Genomic DNA, 15,170 nt, shown 5'->3' on the forward strand with positions numbered 1-15,170 from the left:
AAGTTTCTTTTCAGTTGCAAACTCCACTCCATACATATAAATGAGGAGGTTCTAACTCCAACTCGGTTTTACAGTGAAAACTGCAGGAACTTCAACCCGGCACTAGGAAACAGACTGAGATACCAGAGTAAAAGTTTCTCCTGCAACCTGTTCCCTTTGTGCTAGATGAACGAACGTCTATCCACATGCTCAGTTCTGAGAGATAAGTATGTGTTTAAGCCGTCGTACACCTAGCTTGTTGGGAACGCAAAGTTTCTTTTCACTTGCAAACTACTCTCCATACATATATATGGGGAGGTACTAGCTCCAACTCGGTTTTACAGTGAAAACTGCAGGAACTTCAAACCGGCACTAGGAAACAGACTGAGAAACCAGAGTAAAATTTCTCCTGCAACCCGTTCCCTTTGTGCTAGATGAACGAACGTCTCTCCACCTGCTCAGTTCTGAGAGATAAGTGTGTGTGAAAGCCGTCCTTCACCTAGCTTGTTGGGAACACAAAGTTTCTTTTCAGTTGCAAACTCCACTCCATACATATATATGAGGAGGTTCTAACTCCAACTCGGTTTTACAGTGAAAACTGCAGGAACTTCAACCCGGCACTAGGAAACAGACTGAGATACCAGAGTAAAAGTTTCTCCTGCAACCTGTTCCCTTTGTGCTAGATGAACGAACGTCTATCCACATGCTCAGTTCTGAGAGATAAGTATGTGTTTAAGCCGTCCTTCACCTAGCTTGTTGGGAACACAAAGTTTCTTTTCACTTGCAAACTACACTCCATACATATATATGGGGAGGTACAAGCTCCAACTCGGTTTTACAGTGAAAACTGCAGGAACTTCAAACCGGCACTAGGAAACAGACTGAGAAACCAGAGTAAAAGTTTCTCCTCCAACCCGTTCCTTTTGTGCTAGATGAACGAACGTCTCTCCACATGCTCAGTTCTGAGAGTTAAGTATGTTTTTAAGCCGTCCTTCACATAGCTTGTTGGGAACACAAAGTTTCTTTTCACTTGCAAACTACACTCCATACATATATATGGGGAGGTACTAGCTCCAACTCGGTTTTACAGTGAAAAATGCAGGAACTTCAAACCGGCACTAGGAAACAGACTGAGAAACCAGAGTAAAAGTTCCTCCTGAAAACCGTTCCATTTGTGCTAGATGAACGAACGTCTCTCCACATGCTCAGTTCTGAATGAAAAGTGTGTGTGAAATCCGTCCTTCACCTAGCTTGTTGGGAACACAAAGTTTCTTTTCAGTTACAAATTCCAATCCATAAATATATATGGGGAGGTAATAGCTCCAACTCTGTTTTACAGTGAAAACTGTAGGAACTTCAAACCGGCATTAGGAAACAGACTGAGAAACCAGAATAAATGTTTCTCCTGCAGCCCGTTTCCTTTGTGCTAGATGAAAGAACGTCTCTCCACATACTCATTTCTGAGAGATAAGTGTGTGCGAAAGCCGTCCTTCACCTAGCTTGTTGGGAACACAAAGTTTCTTTTCAGTTGCAATCTCCAATCCATACATATATATGGGGATTAACTAGCTCCAACTCGGTTTTACAGTGAAAACTGAAGGAACTTCAAAACGGCACTAGGAAACAGACTGAGAAACCAGAGTAAATGTTTCTCCTGCAACCCGTTCCCTTAGTGCTAGATGAACGAACGTCTCTCCACATGCTCAGTTCTGAGAGAATAATGTGTGTGAAATCCGTACTTCACCTAGCTTGTAGGGAACACAAAGTTTCTTTTCAGTTGCAAACTCCACTCCATACATATATATGGGGAAGTTCTAACTCCAACTCAGTTTTACAGTGAAAACTGCAGGAACTTCAAACCGGCACTAGGAAACAGACTGAGAAACCAGAGTAAAAGTTTCTCCTGCAACACGTTCCCTTTGTGCTAGATGAACGAACGTCTCTCCACATGCTCAGTTCTGAGAGATATGTGTGTGTGAAAGCCGCACTTCACCTAGCTTGTTGGGAACACAAAGTTTCTTTTCACTTGTAATCTCCACTCCATACATATATATGGGGTGGTACTAGCTCCAACTCGGTTTTACAGTAAAAACTGCAGGAACTTCAATCCGGCACTAGGAAACAGACTGAGTAAACAGAGTAAAAGTTTCTCCTGCAACCCGTTCCATTTGTGCAAGATGAACGAACGTCTCTCCACATGCTCAGTTCTGAGAGATAAGTGTGTGGGAAAGCCGTCCTTCACATAGCTTGGTGGGAACACATAGTGTCTTTTCACTTGCAAACTCCAATCCATACATATATATGGGGAGGTACTACCTCCAACTCGGTTTTACAGTGAAAACTGCAGGAACTTGAAACCGGCACTAGGAAACAGACTGAGAAACCAGAGTAAAATTTCTCCTGCAACCCGTTCCCTTTGTGCTAGATGAACAAACGTCTCTCCACCTGCTCAGTTCTGAGAGATAAGTGTGTGTGAAAGCGGTCCTTCACCTAGCTTGTTGGGAACACAAAGTTTCTTTTCAGTTGCAAACTCCACTCCATACATATAAATGAGGAGGTTCTAACTCCAACTCGGTTTTACAGTGATAACTGCAGGAACTTCAACCCGGCACTAGGAAACAGACTGAGATACCAGAGTAAAAGTTTCTCCTGCAACCTGTTCCCTTTGTGCTAGATGAACGATCGTCTATCCACATGCTCAGTTCTGAGAGATAAGTATGTGTTTAAGCCGTCGTTCACCTAGCTTGTTGGGAACACAAAGTTTCTTTTCACTTGCAAACTACACTCCATACATATATATGGGGAGGTACAAGCTCCAACTCGGTTTTACAGTGAAAACTGCAGGAACTTCAAACCGGCACTAGGAAACAGACTGAGAAAACAGAGTAAAAGTTTCTCCTGCATCCCGTTCCCTTTGTGCTAGATGAACGAACGTCTCTCCACATGCTCAGTTCTGAGAGATATGTGTGTGTGAAAGCCGTCCTTCACCTAGCTTGTTGGGAACGCAAAGTTTCTTTTCACTAGCAAACTCTACTCCATACATATATATGGGGAGGTACTAGCTCCAACTCGGTTTTACAGTGAAAACTGCAGGAACTTCAAACCGGCACTAGGAAACAGACTGAGAAACCAGAGTAAAATTTCTCCTGCAACCCGTTCCCTTTGTGCTAGATGAACGAAAGTCTCTCTACCTGCTCAGTTCTGAGAGATAAGTGTGTGTGAAAGCCGTCCTTCACCTAGCTTGTTGGGAACACAAAGTTTCTTTTCAGTTGCAAACTCCACTCCATACATATATATGAGGAGGTTCTAACTCCAACTCGGTTTTACAGTGAAAACTGCAGGAACTTCAACCCGGCACTAGGAAACAGACTGAGATACCAGAGTAAAAGTTTCTCCTGCAACCTGTTCCCTTTGTGCTAGATGAACGAACGTGTATCCACATGCTCAGTTCTGAGAGATAAGTATGTGTTTAAGACGTCCTTCACCTAGCTTGTTGGGAACACAAAGTTTCTTTTCACTTGCGAACTACACTCCATACATATATATGGGGAGGTACAAGCTCCAACTCGGTTTTACAGTGAAAACTGCAGGAACTTCAAACCGGCACTAGGAAACAGACTGAGAAACCAGAGTAAAAGTTTCTCCTCCAACCCGTTCCATTTGTGCTAGATGAACGAACGTCTCTCCACATGCTCAGTTCTGAGAGATAAGTATGTGTTTAAGCCGTCCTTCACATAGCTTGTTGGGAACACAAAGTTTCTTTTCACTTGCAAACTACACTCCATACATATATATGGGGAGTTACTAGCTCCAACTCGGTTTTACAGTGAAAAATGCAGGAACTTCAAACCGGCACTAGGAAACAGACTGAGAAACCAGAGTAAAAGTTCCTCCTGCAAACCGTTCCATTTGTGCTAGGTGAACGAACGTCTCTCCACATGCTCAGTTCTGAGAGAAAAGTGTGTGTGAAATCCGTCCTTCACCTAGCTTGTTGGGAACACAAAGTTTCTTTTCAGTTGCAAACTCCAATCCATAAATATATACGGGGAGGTAATAGCTCCAACTCTGTTTTACAATGAAAACTGTAGGAACTTCAAACCGGCATTAGTAAACAGACTGAGAATCAAGAATAAATGTTTCTCCTGCAGCCAGTTTCCTTTGTGCTAGATGAAAGAACGTCTCTCCACATACTCAGTTCTGAGAGATAAGTGTGTGTGATAGCCGTCCTTCACCTAGCTTGTTGGGAACACAAAGTTTCTTTTCAGTTGCAATCTCTAATCCATACATATATATGGGGATTAACTAGCACCAACTCGGTTTTACAGAGAAAACTGAAGGAACTTCAAAACGGCACTAGGAAACAGACTGAGAAACCAGAGTAAATGTTTCCCCTGCAACCCGTTCCCTTAGTGCTAGATGAACGAACGTCTCTCCACATGCTCAGTTCTGAGAGAAAAATGTGTGTGAAATCCGTACTTCACCTAGCTTGTAGGGAACACAAAGTTTCTTTTCAGTTGCAAACTCCACTCCATACATATATATGGGGAAGTTCTAACTCCAACTCAGTTTTACAGTGAAAACTGCAGGAACATCAAACCGGCACTAGGAAACAGACTGAGAAACCAGAGTAAAAGTTTCTCCTGCAACCCATTCCCTTTGTGCTAGATGAACGAACGTCTCTCCAAATGCTCAGTTCTGAGAGATAAGTGTGTGTGAAAGCCGCACTTCACATAGCTTGTTGGGAAAACAAAGTTTCTTTTCACTTGCAAACTCCAAACCATACATATATAAGGTGAGGTACTAGCTCCAACTCGGTTTTACACTGAAAACTGCAGGAACATCAAACCGGCACTAGGAAACAGACTGAGAAACCAGAGAAAAAGTTTCTCCTGCATCCCGTTCCCTTTGTGCTAGATGAACGAACGTCTCTCCACATGCTCAGTTCTGAGAGATATGTGTGTGTGAAAGCCGTCCTTCACCTAGCTTGTTGAGAACGCAAAGTTTCTTTTCACTGGCAAACTCCACTCCATACATATATATGGGGAGGTACTAGCTCCAACTCGGTTTTACAGTGAAAACTGCAGGAACTTCAAACCGGCACTAGGAAACAGACTGAGAAACCAGAGTAAAATTTCTCCTGCAACCGGTTCCCCTTGTGCTAGATGAATGAACGTCTCTCCACCTGCTCAGTTCTGAGAGAAAATTTGTGCGAAAGCCGTACTTCATCTAGATTGTTGGGAACACAAAGTTTCTTTTCAGTTGCAAACTGCACTTCATACATATATATGGGGAGGTTCTAGCTCCAACTCGTTTTTACAGTGAAAACTGCAGAAACTTCAAACCGGCACTAGGAAACAGACTGAGAAACCAGAGTAAAAGTTTCTCCTGCAACCCATTCCCTTTGTGCTAGATGAACGAACGTCTCTCCAAATGCTCAGTTCTGAGAGATAAGTGTGTGTGAAAGCCGCACTTCACATAGCTTGTTGGGAAAAGAAAGTTTCTTTTCAATTGCAAACTCCAAACCATACATATATAAGGTGAGGTACTAGCTCCAACTCGGTTTTACACTGAAAACTGCAGGAACATCAAACCGGCACTAGGAAACAGACTGAGAAACCAGAGAAAAAGTTTCTCCTGCAATCCGTTCCCATTGTGCTAGATGAACGAACGTCTCTCCACCTGCTCAGTTCTGAGAGATAAGTGTGTGTGAAAGCCGTCCTTCACCTAGCTTGTTGGGAACACAAAGTTTCTTTTCAGTTGCAAACTCCACTCCATACATATATATGAGGAGGTTCTAACTCCAACTCGGTTTTACAGTGAAAACTGCAGGAACTTCAACCCGGCACTAGGAAACAGACTGAGATACCAGAGTAAAAGTTTCTCCTGCAACCTGTTCCCTTTGTGCTAGATGAACGAACGTCTATCCACATGCTCAGTTCTGAGAGATAAGTATGTGTTTAAGCCGTCCTTCACCTAGCTTGTTGGGAACACAAAGTTTCTTTTCACTTGCAAACTACACTCCATACATATATATGGGGAGGTACAAGCTCCAACTCGGTTTTACAGTGAAAACTGCAGGAACTTCAAACCGGCACTAGGAAACAGACTGAGAAAACAGAGTAAAAGTTTCTCCTCCAACCCGTTCCTTTTGTGCTAGATGAACGAACGTCTCTCCACATGCTCAGTTCTGAGAGATAAGTATGTGTTTAAGCGGTCCTTCACATAGCTTGTTGGGAACACAAAGTTTCTTTTCACTTGCAAACTACACTCCATACATATATATGGGGAGGTACTAGCTCCAACTCGGTTTTACAGTGAAAATTGCAGGAACATCAAACCGGCACTAGGAAACAGACTGAGAAACCAGAGAAAAAGTTTCTCCTGCATCCCGTTCCCTTTGTGCTAGATGAACGAACGTCTCTCCACATGCTCAGTTCTGAGAGATATGTGTGTGTGAAAGCCGTCCTTCACCTAGCTTGTTGGGAACGCAAAGTTTCTTTTCACTTGCAAACTCCACTCCATACATATATATGGGGAGGTACTAGCTCCAACTCGGTTTTACAGTGAAAACTGCAGGAACTTCAAACCGGCACTAGGAAACAGACTGAGAAACCAGAGTAAAATTTCTCCTGCAACCCGTTCCCTTTGTGATAGATGAACGAACGTCTCTCCACCTGCTCAGTTCTGAGAGAAAAGTGTGTGTGAAAGCCGTACTTCATCTAGATTGTTGGGAACACAAAGTTTCTTTTCAGTTGCAAACTGCACTTCATACATATATATGGGGAGGTTCTAGCTCCAACTCGTTTTTACAGTGAAAAATGCAGGAACTTCAAACCGGCAGTAGGAAACAGACTGAGAAACCAGAGAAAAAGTTTCTCCTGCAACCCGTTCCCTTTGTGCTAGATGAACGAACGTCTCTCCACATGCTCAGTTCTGAGAGATAAGTGTGTGTGAAAGCCGTCCTTCACCTAGCTTGTTGGGAACACAAAGTTTCTTTTCAGTTGCAAACTCCACTCCATACATATATATGGGGAAGTTCTAACTCCAACTCAGTTTTACAGTGAAAACTGCAGGAACTTCAAACCGGCACTAGGAAACAGACTGAGAAACCAGAGTAATAGATTCTCCTGCAACCCATTCCCTTTGTGCTAGATGAACGAACGTCTCTCCAAATGCTCAGTTCTGAGAGATAAGTGTGTGTGAAAGCCGCACTTCACATAGCTTGTTGGGAAAAGGAAGTTTCTTTTCACTTGCAAACTCCAAACCATACATATATAAGGTGAGGTACTAGCTCCAACTCGGTTTTACACTGAAAATTGCAGGAACATCAAACCGGCACTAGGAAACAGACTGAGAAACCAGAGAAAAAGTTTCTCCTGCATCCCGTTCCCTTTGTGCTAGATGAACGAACGTCTCTCCACATGCTCAGTTCTGAGAGATATGTGTGTGTGAAAGCCGTCCTTCACCTAGCTTGTTGGGAACGCAAAGTTTCTTTTCACTTGCAAACTCCACTCCATACATATATATGGGGAGGTACTAGCTCCAACTCGGTTTTACAGTGAAAACTGCAGGAACTTCAAACCGGCACTAGGAAACAGACTGAGAAACCAGAGTAAAATTTCTCCTGCAACCCGTTCCCTTTGTGCTAGATGAACGAACGTCTCTCCACCTGCTCAGTTCTGAGAGATAAGTGTGTGTGAAAGCCGTCCTTCACCTAGCTTGTTGGGAACACAAAGTTTCTTTTCAGTTGCAAACTCCACTCCATACATATATATGAGGAGGTTCTAACTCCAACTCGGTTTTACAGTGAAAACTGAAGGAACTTCAACCCGGCACTAGGAAACAGACTGAGATACCAGAGTAAAAGTTTCTCCTGCAAACTGTTCCCTTTGTGCTAGATGAACGAACGTCTATCCACATGCTCAGTTCTGAGAGATAAGTATGTGTTTAAGCCGTCCTTCACCTAGCTTGTTGGGAACACAAAGTTTCTTTTCACTTGCAAACTACACTCCATACATATATATGGGGAGGTACAAGCTCCAACTCGGTTTTACAGTGAAAACTGCAGGAACTTCAAACCGGCACTAGGAAACAGACTGAGAAACCAGAGTACAAGTTTCTCCTCCAACCCGTTCTTTTTGTGCTAGATGAACGAACGTCTCTCCACATGCTCAGTTCTGAGAGATAAGTATGTGTTTAAGCCGTCCTTCACATAGCTTGTTGGGAACACAAAGTTTCTTTTCACTTGCAAACTACACTCCATACATATATATGGGGAGGTACTAGCTCCAACTCGGTTTTACAGTGAAAACTGCAGGAACATCAAACCGGCACTAGGAAACAGACTGAGAAACCAGAGAAAAAGTTTCTCCTTCATCCCGTTCCCTTTGTGCTAGATGAACAAACGTCTCTCCACATGCTCAGTTCAGAGAGATATGTGTGTGTGAAAGCCGTCCTTCACCTAGCTTGTTGGGAACACACAGTTTCTTTTCACTTGTAATCTCCACTCCATACATATATATGGGGTGGTTCTAGCTCCAACTCGGTTTTACAGTAAAAACTGCAGGAACTTCAATCCGGCACTAGGAAACAGACTGAGTAAACAGAGTAAAAGTTTCTCCTGCAACCCGTTCCATTTGTGCAAGATGAACGAACGTCTCTCCACATGCTCAGTTCTGAGAGATAAGTGTGTGGGAAAGCCGTCCTTCACATAGCTTGGTGGGAACACATAGTTTCTTTTCACTTGCAAACTCCAATCCATACATATATATGGGGAGGTACTAGCTCCAACTCGGTTTTACAGTGAAAACTGCAGGAACTTCAAACCGACAGTAGGAAACAGTCTGAGAAACCAGAGTATTTGTTTCCCCTGCAACCCGTTCACTTTGTGCTAGATGAACGAAAGTCTCTCCACATGCTCAGTTCTGAGAGATAAGTGTGTGTGAAAGCCGTCCTTCACCTAGCTTGTTGGGAACACAAAATTTCTTTTCAGTTGCAAACTCCAATCCATACATACATAAGGGGTGGTACTAGCTCCAACTCGGTATTACAGTGAAAAATGCAATAACTTCAAAACGGCACTAGGAAACAGACTGAGAAACCAGAGTAAAAGTTCCTCCTGCAAACCGTTCCCTTTGTGCTAGATGAACGAACGTCTCTCCACATGCTCAGTTCTGAGAGAAAAGTGTGTGTGAAATCCGTCCTTCACCTAGCTTGTTGGGAACACAAAGTTTCTTTTCAGTTGCAAACTCCAATCCATAAATATATACGGGGAGGTAATAGCTCCAACTCTGTTTTACAGTGAAAACTGTAGGAACTTCAAACCGGCATTAGGAAACAGACTGAGAAACCAGAATAAATGTTTCTCCTGCAGGCCGTTTACTTTGTGCTAGATGAAAGAACGTCTCTCCACATACTCAGTTCTGAGAGATAAGTGTGTGCGAAAGCCGTCCTTCACCTAGCTTGTTGGGAACACAAAGTTTCTTTTCAGTTGCAATCTCCATTCCATACATATATATGGGGATTAACTAGCTCCAACTCGGTTTTACAGTGAAAACTGAAGGAACTTCAAAACGGCACTAGGAAACAGACTGAGAAACCAGAGTATATGTTTCTCCTGCAACCTGTTCCCTTAGTGCTAGATGAACGAACGTCTCTCCACATGCTCAGTTCTGAGAGAAAAATGTGTGTGAAATCCGTACTTCACCTAGCTTGTAGGGAACACAAAGATTCTTTTCAGTTGCAAACTCCACTCCATACATATATATGGGGAAGTTCTAACTCCAACTCAGTTTTACAGTGAAAACTGCAGGAACTTCAAACCGGCACTAGGAAACAGACAGAGAAACCAGAGTAAAAGTTTCTCCTGCAACCCATTCCCTTTGTGCTAGATGAACGAACGTCTCTCCAAATGCTCAGTTCTGAGAGATAAGTGTGTGTGAAAGCCGCACTTCACATAGCTTGTTGGGAAAACAAAGTTTCTTTTCACTTGCAAACTCCAAACCATACATATATAAGGTGAGGTACTAGCTCCAACACGGTTTTACACTGAAAACTGCAGGAACATCAAACCGGCACTAGGAAACAGACTGAGAAACCAGAGAAAAAGTTTCTCCTGCATCCCGTTCCCTTTGTGCTAGATGAACGAACGTCTCTCCAGATGCTCAGTTCTGAGAGATATGTGTGTGTGAAAGCCGTCCTTCACATAGCTTGTTGGGAACGCAAAGTTTCTTTTCACTTGCAAACTCCACTCCATACATATATATGGGTAGGTACTAGCTCCAACTCGGTTTTACAGTGAAAACTGCAGGAACTTCAAACCGGCACTAGGAAACAGACTGAGAAACCAGAGTAAAATTTCTCCTGCAACCCGTTCCCTTTGGCTAGATGAACGAACGTCTCTCCACCTGCTCAGTTCTGAGAGAAAATTGTGTGCGAAAGCCGTAGTTCATCTAGATTGTTGGGAACACAAAGTTTCTTTTCAGTTGCAAACTGCACTTCATACATATATATGGGGAGGTTCTAGCTCCAACTCGTTTTTACAGTGAAAAATGAAGGAACTTCAAACCGGCACTAGGAAACAGACTGAGAAACCAGAGAAAAAGTTTCTCCTGCAACCCGTTCCCTTTGTGCTAGATGAACGAACGTCTCTCCACATGCTCAGTTCTGAGAGATAAGTGTGTGTGAAAGCCGTCCTTCACCTAGCTTGTTGGGAACACAAAGTTTCTTTTCAGTTGCAAACTCCACTCCATACATATATATGGGGAAGTTCTAACTCCAACTCAGTTTTACAGTGAAAACTGCAGGAACTTCAAACCGGCACTAGGAAACAGACTGAGAAACCAGAGTAAAATTTCTCCTGCAACCCATTCCCTTTGTGCTAGATGAACGAACGTCTCTCCAAATGCTCAGTTCTGAGAGATAAGTGTGTGTGAAAGCCGCACTTCACATAGCTTGTTGGGAAAAGAAAGTTTCTTTTCACTTGCAAACTCCAAACCATACATATATAAGGTGAGGTACTAGCTCCAACTCGGTTTTACACTGAAAACTGCAGGAACATCAAACCGGCACTAGGAAAAAGACTGAGAAACCAGAGAAAATGTTTCTCCTGCTTCCCGTTCCCTTTGTGCTAGATGAACGAACGTCTCTCCACATGCTCAGTTCTGAGAGATATGTGTGTGTGAAAGCCGTCCTTCACCTAGCTTGTTGGGAACGCAAAGTTTCTTTTCACTTGCAAACTCCACTCCATACATATATATGGGGAGGTACTAGCTCCAACTCGGTTTTACAGTGAAAACTGCAGGAACTTCAAACCGGCACTAGGAAACAGACTGAGAAACCAGAGTAAAATTTCTCCTGCAACCCGTTCCCTTTGTGCTAGATGAACGAACGTCTCTCCACCTGCTCAGTTCTGAGAGATAAGTGTGTGTGAAAGCCGTCCTTCACCTAGCTTGTTGGGAACACAAAGTTTCTTTTCAGTTGCAAACTCCACTCCATACATATAAATGAGGAGGTTCTAACTCCAACACGGTTTTACAGTGAAAACTGCAGGAAATTCAACCCGGCACTAGGAAACAGACTGAGAAAACAGAGTAAAAGTTTCTCCTCCAACCCGTTCCTTTTGTGCTAGATGAACGAACCTCTCTCCACATGCTCAGTTCTGAGAGATAAGTATGTGTTTAAGCCGTCCTTCACATAGCTTGTTGGGAACACAAAGTTTCTTTTCACTTGCAAACTACACTCCATACATATATATGGGGAGGTACTAGCTCCAACTCGGTTTTACAGTGAAAACTGCAGGAACATCAAACCGGCACTAGGAAACAGACTGAGAAACCAGAGAAAAAGTTTCTCCTGCATCCCGTTCCCTTTGTGCTAGATGAACGAACGTCTCTCCACATGCTCAGTTCTGAGAGATATGTGTGTGTGAAAGCCGTCATTCACCTAGCTTGTTGGGAACGCAAAGTTTCTTTTCACTTGCAAACTCCACTCCATACATATATATGGGGAGGTACTAGCTCCAACTCGGTTTTACAGTGAAAACTGCAGGAACTTCAAACTGGCACTAGGAAACAGACAGAGAAAACAGAGTAAAATTTCTCCTGCAACCCGTTCCCTTTGTGCTAGATGAACGAACGTCTCTCCACATGCTCAGTTCTGAGAGATAAGTGTGTGCGAAAGCCGTACTTCATCTGGATTGTTGGGAACACAAAGCTTCTTTTCAGTTGCAAACTGCACTCCATACATATATATGGGGAGGTTCTAGCTCCAACGCGTTTTTACAGTGAAAAATGCAGGAACTTCAAACCGGCACTAGGAAACAGACTGAGAAACCAGAGAAAAAGTTTCTCCTGCAACCCGGTCCCTTTGTGCTAGATGAACGAACGTCTCTCCACATGCTCAGTTCTGAGAGATAATTGTGTGTGAAAGCCGTCCTTCACCTAGCTTGTTGGGAACACAAAGTTTCTTTTCAGTTGCAAACTCCACTCCATACATATATATGAGGAGGTTCTAACTCCAACTCGGATTTACAGTGAAAAGTGCAGGAAGTTCAACCCGACACTAGGAAACAGACTGAGATACCAGAGTAAAAGTTTCTCCTGCAACCTGTTCCCTTTGTGCTAGATGAACGAACGTCTATCCACATGCTCAGTTCTGAGAGATAAGTATGTGTTTAAGCCGTCCTTCACCTAGCTTGTTGGGAACACAAAGTTCCTTTTCACTTGCAAACTACACTCCATACATATATATGGGGAGGTACAAGCTCCAACTCGGTTTTACAGTGAAAACTGCAGGAACTTCAAACCGGCACTAGGAAACAGACTGAGAAAACAGAGTAAAAGTTTCTCCTCCAACCCGTTCCTTTTGTGCTAGATGAACGAACGTCTCTCCACATGCTCAGTTCTGAGAGATAAGTATGTGTTTAAGCCGTCCTTCACATAGCTTGTTGAGAACACAAAGTTTCTTTTCAATTGCAAACTACACTCCATACATATATATGGGGAGGTACTAGCTCCAACTCGGTTTTACAGTGAAAACTGCAGGAACTTCAAACCGGCACTAGGAAACAGACTGAGAAACAGAATAAAAGTTTCTCCTCCAACCTGTTCCTTTTGTGCTAGATGAACGAACGTCTCTCCACATGCTCAGTTCTGAGAGATAATTGTGTGTGAAAGCCGTCCTATACCTAGCTTGTTGGGAACACAATGTTTCTTTTCAGTTGCAAACTCCAGACCATACATATATATGGGGAGGTTCTAACTCCAACTCGGTTTTACAGTGAAAACTGCAGGAACTTCAACCCGACACTAGGAAACAGACTGAGATACCAGAGTAAAAGTTTCTCCTGCAACCCGTTCCGTTTGTGCTAGATGAACGAACGTCTCTCCACATTCTCAGTTCTGAGAGATATGTATGTGTGAATGTCATCCTACACATAGCTTGTTGGGAAAACTAAGTTTCTTTTCACTAGCTAACTCCACTCCATACATATATATGGGGAGGTACTAGCTCCAATTCGATTTTACAGTGAAAACTGCAGGAACTTCAAACCGGCACTAGGAAACAGACTGAGAAACCAGAGTAAAAGTTTCTCCTCCAACCCGTTCCCTTTGTGCTAGATGAACGAACTTCTCTCCACATGCTAAGTTCTGAGAGATAAGTGTGTGTGAATGCCGTTCTTCACCTAGCTTGTAGGGAACACAAAGTTCCTTTTCACTTGCAAACTCCACTCCATACATATATATGGGCAGGTACTAGCTTCAAATCGTTTTTACACTGAAAACTGCAGGAACTTCAAACCGGCACTAGGAAACGGACAGAGAAACCAGAGTAAAAGTTTCTCCTGCAACACGATCCCTTTGTGTTAGATGAACGAACGTCTCTCCACATGCTCAGTTCTGAGACATAAGTGTGTGTGAAAGCGGTCCTTCACATAGCTTGTTGGGAACACAAAGTTTCTTTTCACTTGCAAACTCCAGTCCATACATATATATGGGGAGGTACTAGCTCCAACTCGGTTTTACAGTGAAAACTGCAGGAACTTCAAACCGGCACTAGGAAACGGACAGAGAAACCAGAGAAAAAGTTTCTCCTGCAACCCGTTCCCTTTGTGCTAGATGAACGAACGTCTCTCCACATGCTCAGTTCTGAGGGATAAGTGTGTGTGAAAGCCGTCCTTCACATAGCTTGTTGGGAACACAAAGTTTCTTTTCACTTGCAAACTCCAGTCCATACATATATATGGGAAGATACAAGCTCCAAATCGGATTTACAGTGAAAACTGCAGGAAATTCAAACCGGCACTAGGAAACAGACTGAGAAACCAGAGTAAAAGTTTTCCCTGCAACCCGTTCCCTTTGTGCTAGATGAACGAACTTCTCTCCACATGCTCAGTTCTGAGAGATAAGTGTGTGTGAAAGCCGTACTTCACCTAGCTTTTTGGGAACACAAAGTTTCTTTTCAGTTGCAAACTCAAATCCATACATATATATGGGGAGGTACTAGCTCCAACTCGGTTTTACAGTGAAAACTGCAGGAACTTCAAAGCGGCACTAGTAAACAGACTGAGAAACCAGAGTAAAAGTTTCTCCTGCATACCGTTCCCTTTGTGCTAGATGAAAGAACGTCTCTCCACATGCTCAGTTCTGAGAAAAAAGTGTGTGTGAATGCCGTCCTTCATCTAGCTTGTTGGGAACAAAATTTTCTTTTCACTTGCAAACTCCACTCCATACATATATATGGGGAGGTACTAGCTCCAACTCGGTTTTACAATGAAAACTGCATGAACTTCAAACAGGAACTAGGAAACAGACTGAGAAACCAGAGTAAAAGTTTCTACAGCAACCCGTTCCCTTTGTGCTAGATGAACGAACGTCTCTCCACATGCTCAGTTCTGAGAGATATGTGTGTGTGAAAGCCGTCCTTCACCTAGCTTGTTGGGAACGCAAAGTTTCTTTTCACTTGCAAACTCCACTCCATACATATATATGGGGAGGTGTCTAGCTCCAACTCGTTTTTACAGTAAAAAATGCAGGAACTTCAAAACGGCACTAGGAAACAGACTGAGAAACCAGAGAAAAAGTTTCTCCTGCAACCCGTTCCATTTGTGCTAGATGAACGAACGTCTCTCCACATGCTCAGTTTTGAGAGATAAGTGTGTGTGAAAGCCGTGCTTCACCTAGCTTGTTGGG

This window comes from Camelus bactrianus, chromosome 8, assembly GCF_048773025.1.
Source record: "Camelus bactrianus isolate YW-2024 breed Bactrian camel chromosome 8, ASM4877302v1, whole genome shotgun sequence".
Taxonomy (NCBI): Eukaryota; Metazoa; Chordata; class Mammalia; order Artiodactyla; family Camelidae; genus Camelus; species Camelus bactrianus.